This window comes from Talpa occidentalis, unplaced genomic scaffold (assembly GCF_014898055.3).
Source record: "Talpa occidentalis isolate TD23 unplaced genomic scaffold, MPIMG_talOcc4v2.1 talOcc4.14, whole genome shotgun sequence".
In the NCBI taxonomy this organism is placed as follows: Eukaryota; Metazoa; Chordata; class Mammalia; order Eulipotyphla; family Talpidae; genus Talpa; species Talpa occidentalis.
In genome coordinates this window covers 56,040,742-56,056,378 of record NW_023601433.1, presented here as the reverse complement: position 1 = coordinate 56,056,378, position 15,637 = coordinate 56,040,742, and the positions used below count along the sequence as shown (strand labels likewise).

Genomic DNA, 15,637 nt, shown 5'->3' with positions numbered 1-15,637 from the left:
CTGGCATTGCACTGGATAGAGGGGCATCTGGGGCATGGGGTGCACTGTAGGAGATCTATAGGACCAGGAATGTAGAGCACAAAATACTGGCTAGAACTTGAGGCTCTCAATTTAGAACAACTATAGCCTGAATCAGCAGGGAGAAACAAGTTGGATCAACTGTCTCCTCAAAGAAGAGGCTACTTCTCAAAGCCAAGCCTGGGATAGTCAAAACACCTGTCACCCCACACCTCAGGGCTAAAATTAGAAACAAATGACAACTGCATAAACCAGAATTTAAGTAAGAGTTAAGCTCCTGTTAATTATAAGCACAAACACCCCGGAAAAGGGCTCTGTGCTGAAAAGAAAACAGAACATTTTCTAACCTGTGATCCCACATTAACTACAGCCTGTGTCTAGTGCTGCATCTTGTGCTCGAAAGACAGCCAGGGGAGTAAGTTAATATGAGACTTTAAGAGACACTGAGACCAATGACCTGGCCTAGAGGAAGCATCCCTGTGGATCCCCCACTTCACAGCTCTGGTGCCCACAGCGTAGAGTTCTTAAATCCCTGATGCTCACTGGAGATGGTCCTTTGGTACCCGACTGCCCTGGTCTCCTCTTTTATACCTAATAATTCTCACTGTTACCAGCTCTCCCATTACTTCAAAAGGTGAAAAGACAATAGTCTGAAAATCTATCCCTATTACAACCCATAAAAACTAAAAATGGGGACACAGAACATATCACAAATGCTGAAGCAAAAAACAAACAAACATGGGTTTCAGATGGTGTCTCATCATGGTTTTAACCTGCATCTCTCTTATTGGAAGTGGTGATGAGCACTTTTTTCATATGTCTACTGGCCCTCTAGGTATCCTCTTTGGTGAATTGTCTGTTCCTGCCTGATACCCATTTATTAATTGTGTTATTTGGCTTTTTAGTTGTTGAATTGTGTGATTTTAAAAAATGTGTCTTGGATATTAATCCCTTACTAGTGAGAGAGAAAAGTAAATGTGAAACCTGGGCTAGAACAGTGAGAAGCAGTCAGGGAGGCTAAAATGGTTTCAACATATACTAAAGACTGTTGGTAGAGGCTGGAGGTGTGTTATGTGTGTTTGCCTGGAGACTAGGAATAGTGCTTATGGGCATCTCTCAACAAATACCAGAAATATGGGAGGCTAAATTGGAGGGTGGGTGGGTGGATGGATGGATAGATGGATGGATGGACAGATGACTGAGCGAATAAAATGAAGCAAGAGTTGGTCCTACACAAATTTTGCAGCTGCAAGGTGTAGAGACTTCATGCAGTTCTTTGTCCAGAGTTTCACACGGTACTATACACAATAAGACTTCACTTTGGGCTTCATATAACAGGGAAGTTTGTGGGCTTCCCTCATGGCACAAGGGGTTAAGCACAGCACTGTGAAGCTATTTGCAGCCTCTGCAGCACGAGTTCGATCCCTGGCCAGCCAGGCAGCTACCCACTTGGCACAGCAGACCTCTCATTTCTCGCCTGCTGCTCCTCTTAGCAGTGTATTTCAGTCAGTCTGCCTGTTCTGCTCCCTGCTCTACCTCTGGTGAATCCTCTCACCACCCTGCAACTCTCCTCTGTACACCAGCTCTTGTATGCATAAATAAATAAATCTTTGAAGGAAAAAAACAGGAAGTTTGTGATCAGTTTTGCAGATCTTTTTGTGGTCCTTCCTGCCTGTTTACTGGCCAGGGGTAAGTGATTATATCAACCCGGATCTATAATCTCTACCATCCAGTGGGAAGAGTTTCTTTTACCTACAAATTAAGTTTTCTACCAGGGTTACCAATCCAAGCTGAAAACAGTATGAGAATAGTTTTTCCACCATGACACTCAGTCTCCCACAAGGAGCAGAAGTCAAACTAATTAACATCCAATGGATAGGGATTGAACCACGAAGAGGAGGCACTCAGCTAAAAACATGTTTTCCTAAGGCAGCCTAAAATGACAATGAGGCATCCGGAATGGAGACCACTGAAGCCACAATTTCCAGTCCAGTATTGTATGTAATTATAGACTTCAAAGCTTTGTTCAGGGCAGGGAAACATACTATATTCATGAAGCAGTCACTCTGCTCCTTTCACTCAGTGTGGCCTGTCTGGTTCTTAAAACTGCAGATGGAGAAGCTCATCTACTACAGAGGCACATGCTCTGATCGCATGGCAGAAATCCTGTACTTTGTTTTATGTTTCATTCTTAATGTAACCAATAATATACTTGCTCATAAAATTGGAATATCTCCACCTAACTCTCCTCCCTCCTCCCCAGTTCCTCCTGTGGCAATACAATTTTTTTTTAAAGATTTATGCATACAAGAGCTGGGGTACAGGCCAGAGATGGGGGTGGGGGCATGAGAGGATTCACCAGAGACAGAGTGAGGAGCAGAACAGGCAGACTAACTAAATACATTGCTGAGGGGAGCAGCGGGCCAGACAGGAGAGGTCTGCTGCGCCATGAGGGTTGCTCCCTGGCCAGCTGGGCAATGAACTCGTGCCAGAGTCTGCGGATTGCTTCATAGTATGGTGCTTAACCCCTTGCACCGCCAGGGAGGCCCCAGCAATACAATTAAACAGTTAAGTCTGTTTCTTTCAGCCTTTTTTTTTTAAACTGACATACACTTACATTTCTTTTTATTTAAAAGATTGACATCAGGCCTCCCCTGGTGGCACAGCGGTTGAGCGCTGGGCTGCGGAGCTGCCCACAGCATCTGTAGCGCCGGTTCGTTCCCAGCTTCCGGCGAGGGTCCCACAAAAAATAAAAAAGATTGACATCAAGCTCTATGGGCATAGGGTACTAAGCAGTGTATTTGGTCTTTGTTCCTCGTTCCTGGAAGAAAGTCCTTTGGAACTTCTCAAGTAACAGGAGTGTGTTTTTTATTCATATGGAGCCCCTTCTGATCACATCTAAGTTTATGATAATGAGGGGAAACAGGTAGCGCCCCTAGATTGGCTTAGGATGGGATGGTCACAAGAAAGCCCAAAGAATTTGCAGCTACATCCACCAACCTCAAGGAAAGTGGGGCAGGGGGAAGGGGAAGTGGGGTGAGGAGGGCAGCTGGAGGTTAAACCCCATGAAAATTCTTGAACGATAATACTTGATGAACTTCTATGTTAGTGAACACGTGCGTGTGCCCTGAGGGAGGCGTGCCCAGTGAGGCACCCCAATTCCTACTCCTTGCCCTATGCATCGCTTCCATTTTACTGCACCTGAGCTGTAATATAATGAAACAGTAAATATAAATAAAATGACTTCCCGAGCCCTGCAAACCATTCTAACAAATTACCAGGCCTGAGAAGGGGGCAGTGGGAGCCCCTGATTTGTAACCAGTCTGCCAGAGTGCAGGTGACAACCTGGAGTGTGGACAGTCTTGTGGAACTGAGCACGTTAATTTTTTTTTGAAGATTTATTTATTTATACAAGAACCGGGGTACAGGCCAGATGTGTGGGAAGGTGAGAGGATTCACCTGAGACAGAGCGGGGAACAGAACAGGCAGAAGGACTGAAATACACTGCTGAAGGGAGCAGTGGGCAAGACAGGAGAGGTCTGCTATGCCATGTGCGTTTCTCCCCAACTGGCTGGGATAGAACCCGCACTGCAGAGGCTGCAGACAGCTTCACAGTGTGGCACTCAACCACCTGCGCCACCAGGGAGGCCCAGAGCACTTTAATTTTGTGAGAACTGAGACTAACAGTAAGAAGTGCTCCCCTTCCTTGGATACCCAGCTGGTGTTGGAAAGCTGGTTGGTGCTAGGAAAAACCCCAGAATATATTTCCTGGTAACTTGCTTTTTTGCTCAGAGCTTATCATAAAGAACTTCCAATGGTTTATAGTTGCCTGTTGATTTTGAGTTTTACTTTATTACAGTCAAGGGGGGGGGGAGGTATTAGGATCAAAATGGGGCAGGAAGAGCACAAGGGACCATGGTGATAGTTCATGGGTAAATGGGTGGTGGGAATTTCACGGGGACTATAACCTAGATGAGAATGCATACACTGTACAAAAATGGAAAATGATGTAAAAAATATATAAAATAAAATAATTTTTTCAAAAACCTAAAAAAAAAACTTCCAATGGGAATACTTAACCCTTTACTTTCTTCTTGTATACAGTTGTGTAGTAAAACAGACTCAAACCAGACGCCTCCAATCCCTTCATCACTCTAGTGTGTCCAGGCTTTTGTGTGCTTTTCTTTAACTCCCTGCACCTGAAACTCTCTTCTAAGACCTGCCTTTTGGTTTCTAGAGCCATTTTGCCTGAATATAGTGAGCACTGTAAAGACCTGCAGAATTATGAAAACCCAGTTCCTTGCCTCAGCAGCTACAATTCATTCTTCAGAGCTCCCAAGACAGGCAGGCACTGGGAGTTTGTTTCTTTCCCTTCCTCTCTCCCGTCTCCCCAATCCTTTACAGGGTTGTCCTAGGGAGATTTCATAATAAATCACATGCACATGATCCTCATCACTGGGTGTGTCTGGGAGGATGATCCGTGACACACTATAGTCCATGGCAAAGGATGCGCCGTAACCGACCTAACCAGTCCCTATTAATGGACCCTTATGTTATTTCTGACTTTTCCTATTCCAGACCATGCTGGACACATATTTGCACACTAGTCCTACAGCAGGGTCCTAATTGCCCCTTACTTGGGCCACTCTTAAGAGTTGCTTTGGTGGTCAAGTCAGTTCTCTGACTTCCCTCTATCATAGTTCAAAAATAATAATGTAAATACAACTGCCAGCAATCCACTACCTTTATTAGCGACCATGAAGATAAATGACTCAACATGCGTGTTTATTTTTCCTGGAGTTAACTTAGGAACAAAAAGCTCAGCCCACACAACTTCCCAAACCACCCTGCTCTTGGATTCCAAAGTAATCAATGGTTATTATCACACACCCTCCCCAGAGGCTGGGTCCTGCAGACGTGCACCAAATCAATGATAATGCGGGAGTCCTTTGAGAAATTACAGGGTCTACATCTCTGTGTCTAACCTCTTCACCTCTCCTTGGACAGTCCCAAATAAAGAAAAAAAAATGGGGGTGACAGAGAGACATCATTTACTGATGATGCTATGAAATTTTTTGCAGGAATGGGCTATAAGTAGGCCGAGTGATTCCTTTTGAAATGAGCAGATAAGCCATATGAGAATCTATTTGTAATCTTTTTATATAGGAATTCTCTAAAAATGAGCTAAGTTATCTTCCTCTCTGGGGAATCGCCAGAGTAGACTTCTTCCACACACAGTTGGTTTTGCACAGAACCTAGTGCAGCAACAATTTGACTCTTTTTTCCCTCCTTGTAGGTGATTTTAACCATTCACCAATGTTTAAAAGGCATCTCTGACTATAGATTTCCATCCACTGAATAGTTGCAATGCAGTTTCAGGATGACAAAAGCTCCATGACATTAAGCATGTCTGGTAGTAGCCCCACTCATTCTTAAAGCTTTCCACGGCAATACATGAAGTCAGTCAACTTACTACACACTATCATCATCATGTGAAAAGAGGTGTGGGGCCACCCCGGTGGCACAGTGGTTGAGCGCTGGGTTGCGAAGCTGCCTGCAGCCTCTGCAGCGCAGGTTCGATCCCCGGCTGCTCCCCGACCACCGGAGGAGGGTCCCACATGGCGCGCAGACCTCTCCTGCCGCCCGCTGCTCCCCTCAGCAGTGCACTTCTGTCCTTCTGCCTGTTCTGCTCCCCGCTCTGGCTCTGGTGAATTCTCTCACCCTCCTGCACTTCTGACTGTACCCAGTGCTTGTATATATAAATAAATAAATAAATAAATCTTTAAAAAAAAAAAGAGGTGTGATGGCTGCAATCTCCAAGTGGCTTGACAGCATGACTGGGAGATGGAATAGGAGAAGACGTGGAAGATATCATTGTATTACCTGACCCTGGGGGCAGCAATCTGTGTGGTATTCATATCCGGGCAAGAGTAGACCCCGCCTTTTTTCATCAGGGATGACAAACTTAAAACAGGATGACAAACTTGGCCCACCTGAACTTCACAGGTGGTCTACCTCTTCCTATCCTGGAAAAATATCCTCAATTAGTCCCGCTACTGGTTTGAGGAATACTGGTCAACTCACCCATTAAGAGGAGAATTCAGTCTCCTCCAGGATACCATCTCAGTCCTGGTGCTGAGAACAAAATACAAATAAGTTCAGAGGGCACAGCACCTAAAATCTTAGAGGCTGAAGAGAATCAGAGATGAGGCTATGATGTGGTAGGGGAAGGAATGACAATTTTTCAGTTTAAGTAGCTTAGCCCAAACCAACTCATTAGTTGTCATGGACAAGTCGGATCACAACCTGCTTTTCTGATTCATTACCTGGGGCTCTTTCCACTAAAATACATCAGCAGCAGGAGGAGGAACACAGGAAAGAAAAGAAGGTAAATGTCAAGGCTGCTCATGCCTTCTTCTTACTCCTACCACTGCTATCATTAAAGAGTATGGTTGTCACCTTAGCTTCTGTGAAGATAAGGCCCTGAGGGGAAGCAGCAATATTACTTTTCCACCAGCCTGAGCATTACACCTACCCAAGCCACCTCTCTGGGCTTAAAACTTGGAGTTTTACCAGCCAGACTGATGCCTCGAGAAATCCAAATCCAAAGTGGTTCACAACAAGGCCTGCCCAGCAAACCTGGCAGAGTTCTACACACTGAACAGACCCCAAAATGTCTTTTTATTCTCTCAAGGCTATGTAGTTGGATAAGGGAAATACCTGCTGAAATCATCTTACCCCAAAAAAATATATATCTTGTACTTTCATACTAAAAGTGATTGATTAGGGCCTTCCTGGTAGCCTAGGGGTTAAGTCTTCACACTATCGCAGCTACAGCCTGAGTTAATCGCTGGCCAGGGAGCTAACCCACATATGGCACAGCAGACTCTCCTGTCTCACCCGCTCCTCCCCTCAGCAGTGTATTTCAGTAGATCCTCCTGTTCTGCTCCCAACTCTGCTCTGGTGAATCCTCTCACCCCGACACTTTTGGCCTGGACCCCAGTTCTTCTATTCATAAAATAAATCTTCAGAAAAATGTGATTGATTAAAAAACCAAGGTTGAGTAAATGTTATTTTATGTGCACAGGGGTTAGAAGGAAATAGACAAAGATGTAGCCTCCCAGGTAATGCTATAAATGGAGTCAGGAGCACTAACCACAAAAATGCCTGGTCCCATTTCTGCGAGGGTAATGGAAAGCTATTATTTTCAACTGGTCTAAACTGATACAAAAAGTACAGAAGATGCTAAAACAGGTATTTTGCACACTTGCCACTGATCTGAGGAAGTGCTAGATTACACAGAACAAGAAAAACTCCTCTTCTCTGTAAGGCCTTATCTTTGGTTCAGGTAAATGTGACTTCTTTCAGCTAGGTACCCGGGCACTACTTTCAAGTGACCTGGAAAATGAAGAAGCAGAAAAGCACCATCTGGCCTCGGGATGCTGGGTGTATGGGCCAGCCCTGTACCTGGGTACCTGGTCACCTCCCCAGGTGTCACATCCTGCTCTGGGTGGCCCAGATCCCTTCCAGCAATTTCAATCTTTCATTCCTAACTAGGAAGGAGCACACTGTGGATTGATTGGCTTGAGCCCACAATCATAAGGGGGAAAAGAGGAAAAACAAACCATTTGAAAGTTAGAAGCCATTATTCCTCATCCTCAGTAAAAACTGTCACTTTTTTGACAAAGTCTATGTGAACACTGTGCTCTCTCTCTTGACTTATTGGACTGACACTGCCCTTCTTTTCCCCACCTCTGATGCCAGGCTATGGCAATTCTGTTGTGAAATCAAGGACTCATCTACTGACATGTATATATGCTAAAATTATAGCACCAGGCTTTGGGAAATGAAAGAACTTTAATGTGGAGCTGGGACAGCAGGACACAGCTGGACACAGCAGGACACAGCCAAGACTGAGGAATAGCCAGGGGAAGAGACTCACCACATTTTGGGACATGGTGCTCAGAAGAACACAAAAGTTGAATTTCATTGGTTCAGGGGTGGCCTGTGGCACAGGAATACAGTTCTTGTAACAGGGTGGTCCCAGGAAAGGGGGAGGTTCCCTGCCCCACCCAAGGGAGGGTGGAGCTGAGCAGGAGGAGGAGAAGGAGAAGAAGAGACTGAGGAAGGAAGGAAGCAGGATGGAGCCAGGAGACCTGGAGGAGGCGCATGGAGCCTAGAGACAAGTAAAGAAACTGCGCTTGTCTTTTGGTCGTGGACTGCGTGACACAGATGTGGGTGAGACCTGTGGGGAGGTAACAATGGCAGCTTTTATCTTGATGTTGATTTTGCTCTTTTCCTTCCGGGCTTGTCCGGTTGTTTGTGACCCTTTTCCGTGGGTCCCCACAGGAAGATGCTTTAGACTTGTGTCAGGCTTTGGGGCCTTGTTCTGGGCCAATCCCATTTGGATGGACTTTTACCCACGAGGGGACGGGTAACTCTGGATGCTTTATTTAGAAACTAGACTCTTTGCCTTACCTGTATTGTTTCCTAGTTTTATTAAAGTTCCTTCCCATTAAAGTCTCCTATGTTTTGTGTTGATGCGGCAGATGGCAGAACCCATGTAGAATAGGCAGGTTTGCAGGATTTGGGCTGACCCTCTCCCTGTCCTATAACATTCTGACAAGAGGGCATTGGGTAAAGTGCATTTGTGGGGACACAGGAATGCAGAGCTGGCAGTGGTGCTTTGGATAGCTAGGTATCGACCCATATGGGGAGAGGTCCTTTACAAATGACCAGATCTTCCTATTGGATGGACCCTCACTTCTAAATCAAGTCTGGGTGTTTCCTTTTCTTGCCTTTGGTTGCTTGTCAGCAGTCTCTTGGTTCTGGCTGTATGACTCATAGTTGAGCCTCACACCCTGTTGCTCGTGTGAAAATAAGCTTTAAAAATAGTTTACCACTCCCAACTGTTCTAGATTGGCCATGGTTTCAGTAACACCTTTTCTCTCTTTTCTACACTAGCAGCAACCAAGGTAGAAGAATGTTGGAATCAAGGATGGGGAGCAATTTCTAAGCTAACAACTCACATGACAGAACATACAATGGCTGTTTTGTGATGACATGTCACCGTCTTGTGGAGAAAATCAGAAAATCCATTGCATTTGGGGACCACATCCTGCCACTAATGGCCATTGACCTCAACACAACTTTCTGACGTCATCAAGTAACCAGTCCACCTTAAAGCAATTGCCCAATTACATGTATTTTATTATACCAATTTGGATTTCTAGAAGAGAAGGTAATTTATTTTCATCTCCCAAGCTTTAGAGAATGCACACTAGAAGAAAACTAACAGTCATGCTTTCAAGGAGCAGATAAGATTTTATTATCTTTACATGTGTGATGGATATAAACATCTTATCATAAAAGATCCAAATCTAGACATTTATAGAAGAAAATACAAAGTTCAGCTCTATCATCCCACCCATTCTAACTCTAAAACTAACTGTATTAAAGGTTTGATATGTATCCTTCTAATTTTCTATGTGCTCACATGTAACATCTACAAAGAGCATATATACATACAAATGAGGACATAGACGATACCATGTTATACAACACATGTATTTGATTTTCAAACCTGTGCCTGTATGTTTTTCTCATTATTTATAATTGTTGCATCAATTCCCATATTATTAACATATTAACATATTCTATTTTTTTATCAATTCCACATTAGTGGCCATTTGTTGCAGATATTTTACTAAACATACACATACAGTATTTCATATATATGATATTGTATGTTTCATTCCTTAGTGTAAGGCATTTCAATCGTTTCCAAATTTATCCTTATTAAAAAGAAAAAAGCAATAAAAAAACAAAAAACCCTTATTATAAGTTACTTATTATAAGTAACTTTATTACAAATCTTTGTCTACTTTATTTCTCAATACAGATTACTAGATTACTAGAAGCTGAATCACTGAATCAGAAAAGACAAGGTTTTTAATTGGTAATTACCCAATTACCAGTCAGAAACTATCTACTGTTGTTAATCACAAACAACATTCAAAAACAAGTCACAAAGGAAATTTACAGGAATGTTCTGGGTGTCTGTTACCAATGATATCACAAGTTTCTGAACCACCTCATTCATTCTCAGATCAAGTACCAAGATCAAAAATTATATCCTACAGGGCCTCCCTGGTGGCGCAAGGCTTAAGACACAAACTATGAAGCTATCCGTAGCCACTACAGCATGAGTTCAATTCCCGGCCAGCCAGGGAGCAACCCACATGGTGCAGCAGACCTTTTCTGGCTCACCCCGCTGCTCCCCTCAGCAGTGTACTTCAGTCCATCTGCCTGTTTTGTTCTCCACTCTGTCTCTGGTGAATCCTTTCACATACACACCACACCACCCCTTCCACCCACACACACGCACACACCTCTGGCCTGTATCCCAGCTCTTGTATGCATAAATAAATAAAGCTTTAAAAAAAAATTTGTACACTACAAATACATCATGACAACTTAAGCCAAAAAGTATTATTTCTATATTAGCCATTCATCAGAGTCAGTAGCTTCTTATGGCTAACTATACAGAAGATATAGGCTGAAGAGTTAGTCAGAGACTTAAGTCTTTCCCTACAACTTGAAGATTATTCTCTCATCATCTCTCTCATTCATCAACTTCTGTTCCCATTGTTACAATATCCTCAATTTTACCTATGTCTCATTTCCCCTAAATTTAACTCTTCCTGCCTTTGCCATGAGATTAATCTTCACAACACCCATTTATCTTTCCAACATCTTTCCCTGCAGGGCTTCTCTGTGCTTTAGAAGAAGTTCCACTGCAAATTGGAAAGAGATGCTTGCTGCAGACTCTCAACACCCACCCCCATCACCACCACATTTGGGAAAAAAAAGAAAATTGAACAAACAAAAACATTTTTTTAAAAAAACTATTGAAGAACTGGGCCTCCCCGCTGGTGCAGCGGGTTCAGCGCAGCACTGTGATGCTGTCCACAGCCTCTGCAGCGCAGGTTCGATTCCCAGCTGGCCAGGGAGATTCCATCATGGCGCCACAGACCTCTCCTGTCTCACCCGCTGCTCCCCTCAGCAGTGTGTTTCAGTCAGTCTACCTGTTCTGTTCCCTGCTCTGTCTCTGGTGAATCCTCTCACCCTCCCGCGCTTCTGGCCTGTACCCCAGTTCTTGTATAAAAATAAATCTTTTTTAAAAAAACTATTGAAGAACTTTAAATTCAAGTAAGTCTAAAAGAACTGAATTGTAGAGAGAGCAAGTTACTCTTTCTTGGTGAACAGAGATGGCACTTTGTTCTAGAGGCAATGACTGCGCTGGGGATGAATGGATGCATGGGCAGATAGAGATGGATGGGTTGTCATAGACTGAGGGAAGGTGATGTAAAATTCCTGTGAGGGTACGGGGAGAGCACAAGGGACTATGGTGATGGTACACGGGTTATTTGGTGGTGGGATTTTCACAGGGACTATAACTGAGATGAGAAAGCATATATTGCCAAAAAAAAATGAAGACCAATGTAAAAATAAATTTAAAAAAATAAATTTAAAATAAATAAATAAAATTATTAAAAAATAATAATAAAATTCCTGTGAGGGCTACCTGAGATAGAATAGACAAATCTGGTGACTTTCCTCCACTCCAACTTCTGAACATCAATTTAGATTTATATGATCTTAAGTTCAAAATATAGTGTAAGTTATTCTAGTTCAGTGGTTCTCAACATTGGCTGCATGTTACAATCACTTATGGAACTTTTTAAAATACTCAAGCGGCTGTGAGAGGAAAGATGGTAAGCTGACCAATTTCAAATGAATATTTTTGAGACATCAGCACTTTTTGTGTGTGATCTAGAACAAATTATTTAATCCTTCAAATTATTCAACCACTCAGCTGAAGAGTTCTCATATATATCATTTAAAGATTAACAGAGACATATTGAAATGAAGAGTTTATTTGAGCAAAAATCAGCATCCAATCTAGCAGTCTGAGAGGAGCTCTGAGGAGCTAGATAATAGGAAAGACTTTTATAGGCATGGGAGTGGAACTAGGAAGGTGTGCCAGGCAAAAAAAAGAGGTGGGTTATTGCAAGACTCCTGTGTTTTTGTGTTGTGTTTTTCTTTGTAGAGGTAAATTGTTTTACAGCATGTGAATGATGTAGAGGAATAAGTTCACACCTCAGATGTGTTACCAGACCACACTCACCATCAAAGCAGCAAAGTTCTGTAACCAGGAGCTGAAGCCAAAGACTTACAGGGTTGGGGGGACCAGGGTGGGTGAGGATGAACAGCGCCAGGCAAAATAAAAAAAAGTATTGGTGGGGGTGGAGACTCTGATAAGAATTACAAGGGGTGCCAGAAGCAGCCCCCAGGATTCAGCATTCGGGATTTCAGCATTTTTGGATCTTCAATTGATACAAGGCACTAAGGAGCACTAAAACTGGCCAAGGACCGTGCCCAAGTAGTTTACCAGTCACCGTCTGAGTTCTTCACCCACACACAACTGTAAGACTACTCGGGTTCAAAGAACAGCAATGGGATTTATATAACAAACAAGGGAAAACAAAGAGTCACTGAGGTCACAAATCGTCATTTACCTCATCCAAAGCAGTGTCCACTGTTTTAAAGTCCTAACCTTGTTAGGGGGAAAAGGATGTCCTAAAGCTAATTCCATACAGGCTTTGTGGACTCCACCCCCACCCCAGGCCAAAGCCCGTTCAACATTGGGACTGCCCTATAACAACCTGAACAAAAGACCACACTGCCGAGATGGCATCTTCCCACCACTGAAGGGCCTAGAACACATGGCAGCCAGACAACAGGCCAGGATCCAACTCACAAAGACAGCAGAAGACACAATAGGAGATGCTCACCGGAGCTGCCAAGATGAGCCAGCACAGCACTAGACAAGTAACACTGGAAACAGCAGCTGCAGCAGCCGAATGGCTCCCTCCCCCTCACAAAGGGCCCACACTTACAGTTCAGTGGGGTGCCCCGTGGCCTTCGCCTTCCCTTCAAGGCTGTAACAGCAGCAAAGCTGGGAATAGTTTCAGTTGCTCTGCTACCTGCAAAGCCTCCAAACTTTTCTTCTCTGAGGTTGGCTGCTGGAAGCCTCTCCAAATCCTTCAGAGGCCTGTAACAGCTTTCTGGAAGATCAGCATGATGGGGCAAAAGTGGCTGACGCCAGAATTGCTGAAAATTCAAAAATGTTGAAACCCTGAATACCAGGAATGCTGAATACTGGGAGTTGCTTCTGTAGTCCCTTATATTTCTTATCAGTCTCCGCCCCCACCGACACTTTGTTGTATTTCACCTGGGGCTATTCATACTCATCAGCACCCCCTCCAAGAAGCACCACTTGTAACAACCTATTTCACCTGGGGCTTTTCATCCTCACCAGCACCCCCCTCCAAGAGCCATCACCTGTAACAATGGTTGGCTTCAGCCTCTGGTTTCAGTTCCTTTGCTTTAGAGGATGGTAGAGGTAGATTACCTAAGGAGCATTGATGAGGTGATTTCTGATTAGCTGGTTTAAGATATCCAGAGCTGAAACTGTAATTAAGTCTCAGTTAGGTGACATGGGACTTAAAAAGTGATTCCATATGTCTTGTTTCTTGTTGGACCCTCGCTGGCGGCCGGGGAATGAACTGGCAATGCAGAGGCTGCCAGCAGCCTCGCAACCCAGCGCTCAACAGCTGCGCCACCAGGGGAGGCCCGCATATGTGTTGTTTTTAACAATATAAAATCGGGGGCAAAAAACATAACTAGCTCATAAAGTTGTTCAGAAGTTTCAATGCAATATTGTGAGACTAAGCATCCAGTCCATAGTGGGCATTCAGATATTCTGTTTATTCTTTGAGACCATTTCTTCATATATGTCCTAGTGTTAGGGGGAAAAGGATGTCCCAAAGCAAATTCCATATAGGCTTTGTGGACTCCACCCCCACCCCAGGTCAAAGCGAAAGACACTGGGAACTCCAAATCCCATCACCACCAAAGGGAAGGTGGCTGGGACCTGAGGGTGGGGTTAAGCAGCCAGGTGGATACAAAAGGCAGACACGTGGGCTTTGGGGGCTCTCTCCATTTTTGGGCTCTTGGCCAGCAGCAGCGTCCGGTCAGCTCTGAGAGTGACTTTGGGGTTTCCAGGTCGTCAGATCGGGTAGGACGCATTAAAGACTTTATTTCCCTATTTTCTCCCTGAGTTGTACATTTTCCTTATTTCCTTTTCTCTTGTAAATAAACCTTTTATTAACCCTTTTGCGTGTGTCTGTAGTAGAGTATTCATAAGTCCCTTTAAAGCGCGCGGGTGAGGACCCACAGCCAGGAACCCGTTTAATATCGGGGTTGCTCTATAACACTAGTAAGAAAATCAAGTCCAGTTCACACCTCTAATCCTGATTCCTGGAATTCTTCAAACACCAAAACTGACTAGTGAAGAAATGTAACATTCCCCCATCAAGACTGGAAAGGATTCACAACGGAGGGAAGTGGAAGCAAAAATATCCAGTATCCCTGGACTGACCAGGGAAAAGAAAGATGGATTTTTCTCTTTGTGAAGGGAGAGCTGAACTCTTGAACCAACTGGTTTGTGTTTTCCTTTGTTTTGCCTTCCCCTGACCAGCCAAGAGTGGGAGGATGGATGTCACTGCCTATTTCCTCCCGATTGTTTTTACAGACCTACATTTTGAGAGGGCTAATTGTTGGAGCCTCTTCTTTATTCTCCACAGAAGAGAGCTTTGTTTAGCAATTAAATCGGGCTGTCTGCAATACAAAATCTTTCCATTTTAGATCAAGGTTTGGCCCCCAAAATAAAGGAAGCATTGCCTCTTTTTCATTCAGCTGACAATGTTTTCTCCTCAAAGACTGAACTGGAGTTTTCCACTCCATAGAAATAGTGGTGCTGCCATGATGCACGGGAATGTCTGAACACCAGGAGGCAAGAGCCTTGCAAGCAAAGCAGAGACTGAAGACAATTACTAGACATCATGTTTCACTTCCAGTGAATGAGTACAAGCAAAGGTTGCCTTTGGTTTATCTACATAATGTTCTCAGCCCTCTCTAACCCTTTGTTTGGGACTTGTTGCATGCCAGACTCACAGGGAAAGTTAGCCATGCAAGCCATGGGTTACATATGCCACTTGTTACCATCTCAAAAGATTTCTTTGGCACCCAGCTTTGCAAAGTTGATGTATCTTTCTCTGTTGTTCTAGAGCCCCTGAGGACCCTTCATTGTCCTAGTCTAAAGTGATTATAGGCTCTGCAATGAAAAGATGTGTTCTGTGGTTTTATTCTGAGTGTAAACAGCTTCAATATTTTCTTTGGGAAATATTATCAAAGTTTCTTGGTGCAAGTCACATGGCAAACTGACTTTAAACTGGAAACTCTCAGGAGATTGATACACAGCCATCGCCAAAAAGCAACCCAGGGAACCCTGGGGCTGTGAGAGGAAGTAGGAGCTGAGGCTGCAGACAGAGGATCTTTGCAAAGAGGAAAAGAGAGTCAGCGATCAGAAAGCAGCTAGTAGTGGTAGCTGAATGGACAGCTTGGGGCTTTTTCTTTCACATACGCACAAGCTACTGTTTTTTCTCTTACTCTTTCCAGAGAAATAATTCTTACGAAATAGCTAGCTGAGGAG

General features: G+C 43.9%; 1 pseudogene; it reads left to right on the top strand.

Annotated features, from left to right (window-relative positions):
• The first annotated feature begins 2,973 nt into the window (after positions 1–2,973).
• LOC119244172 (protein tyrosine phosphatase type IVA 1-like) overlaps positions 2,974–15,637 on the top strand; it is a 21,036-nt pseudogene continuing 8,372 nt past the window's right edge.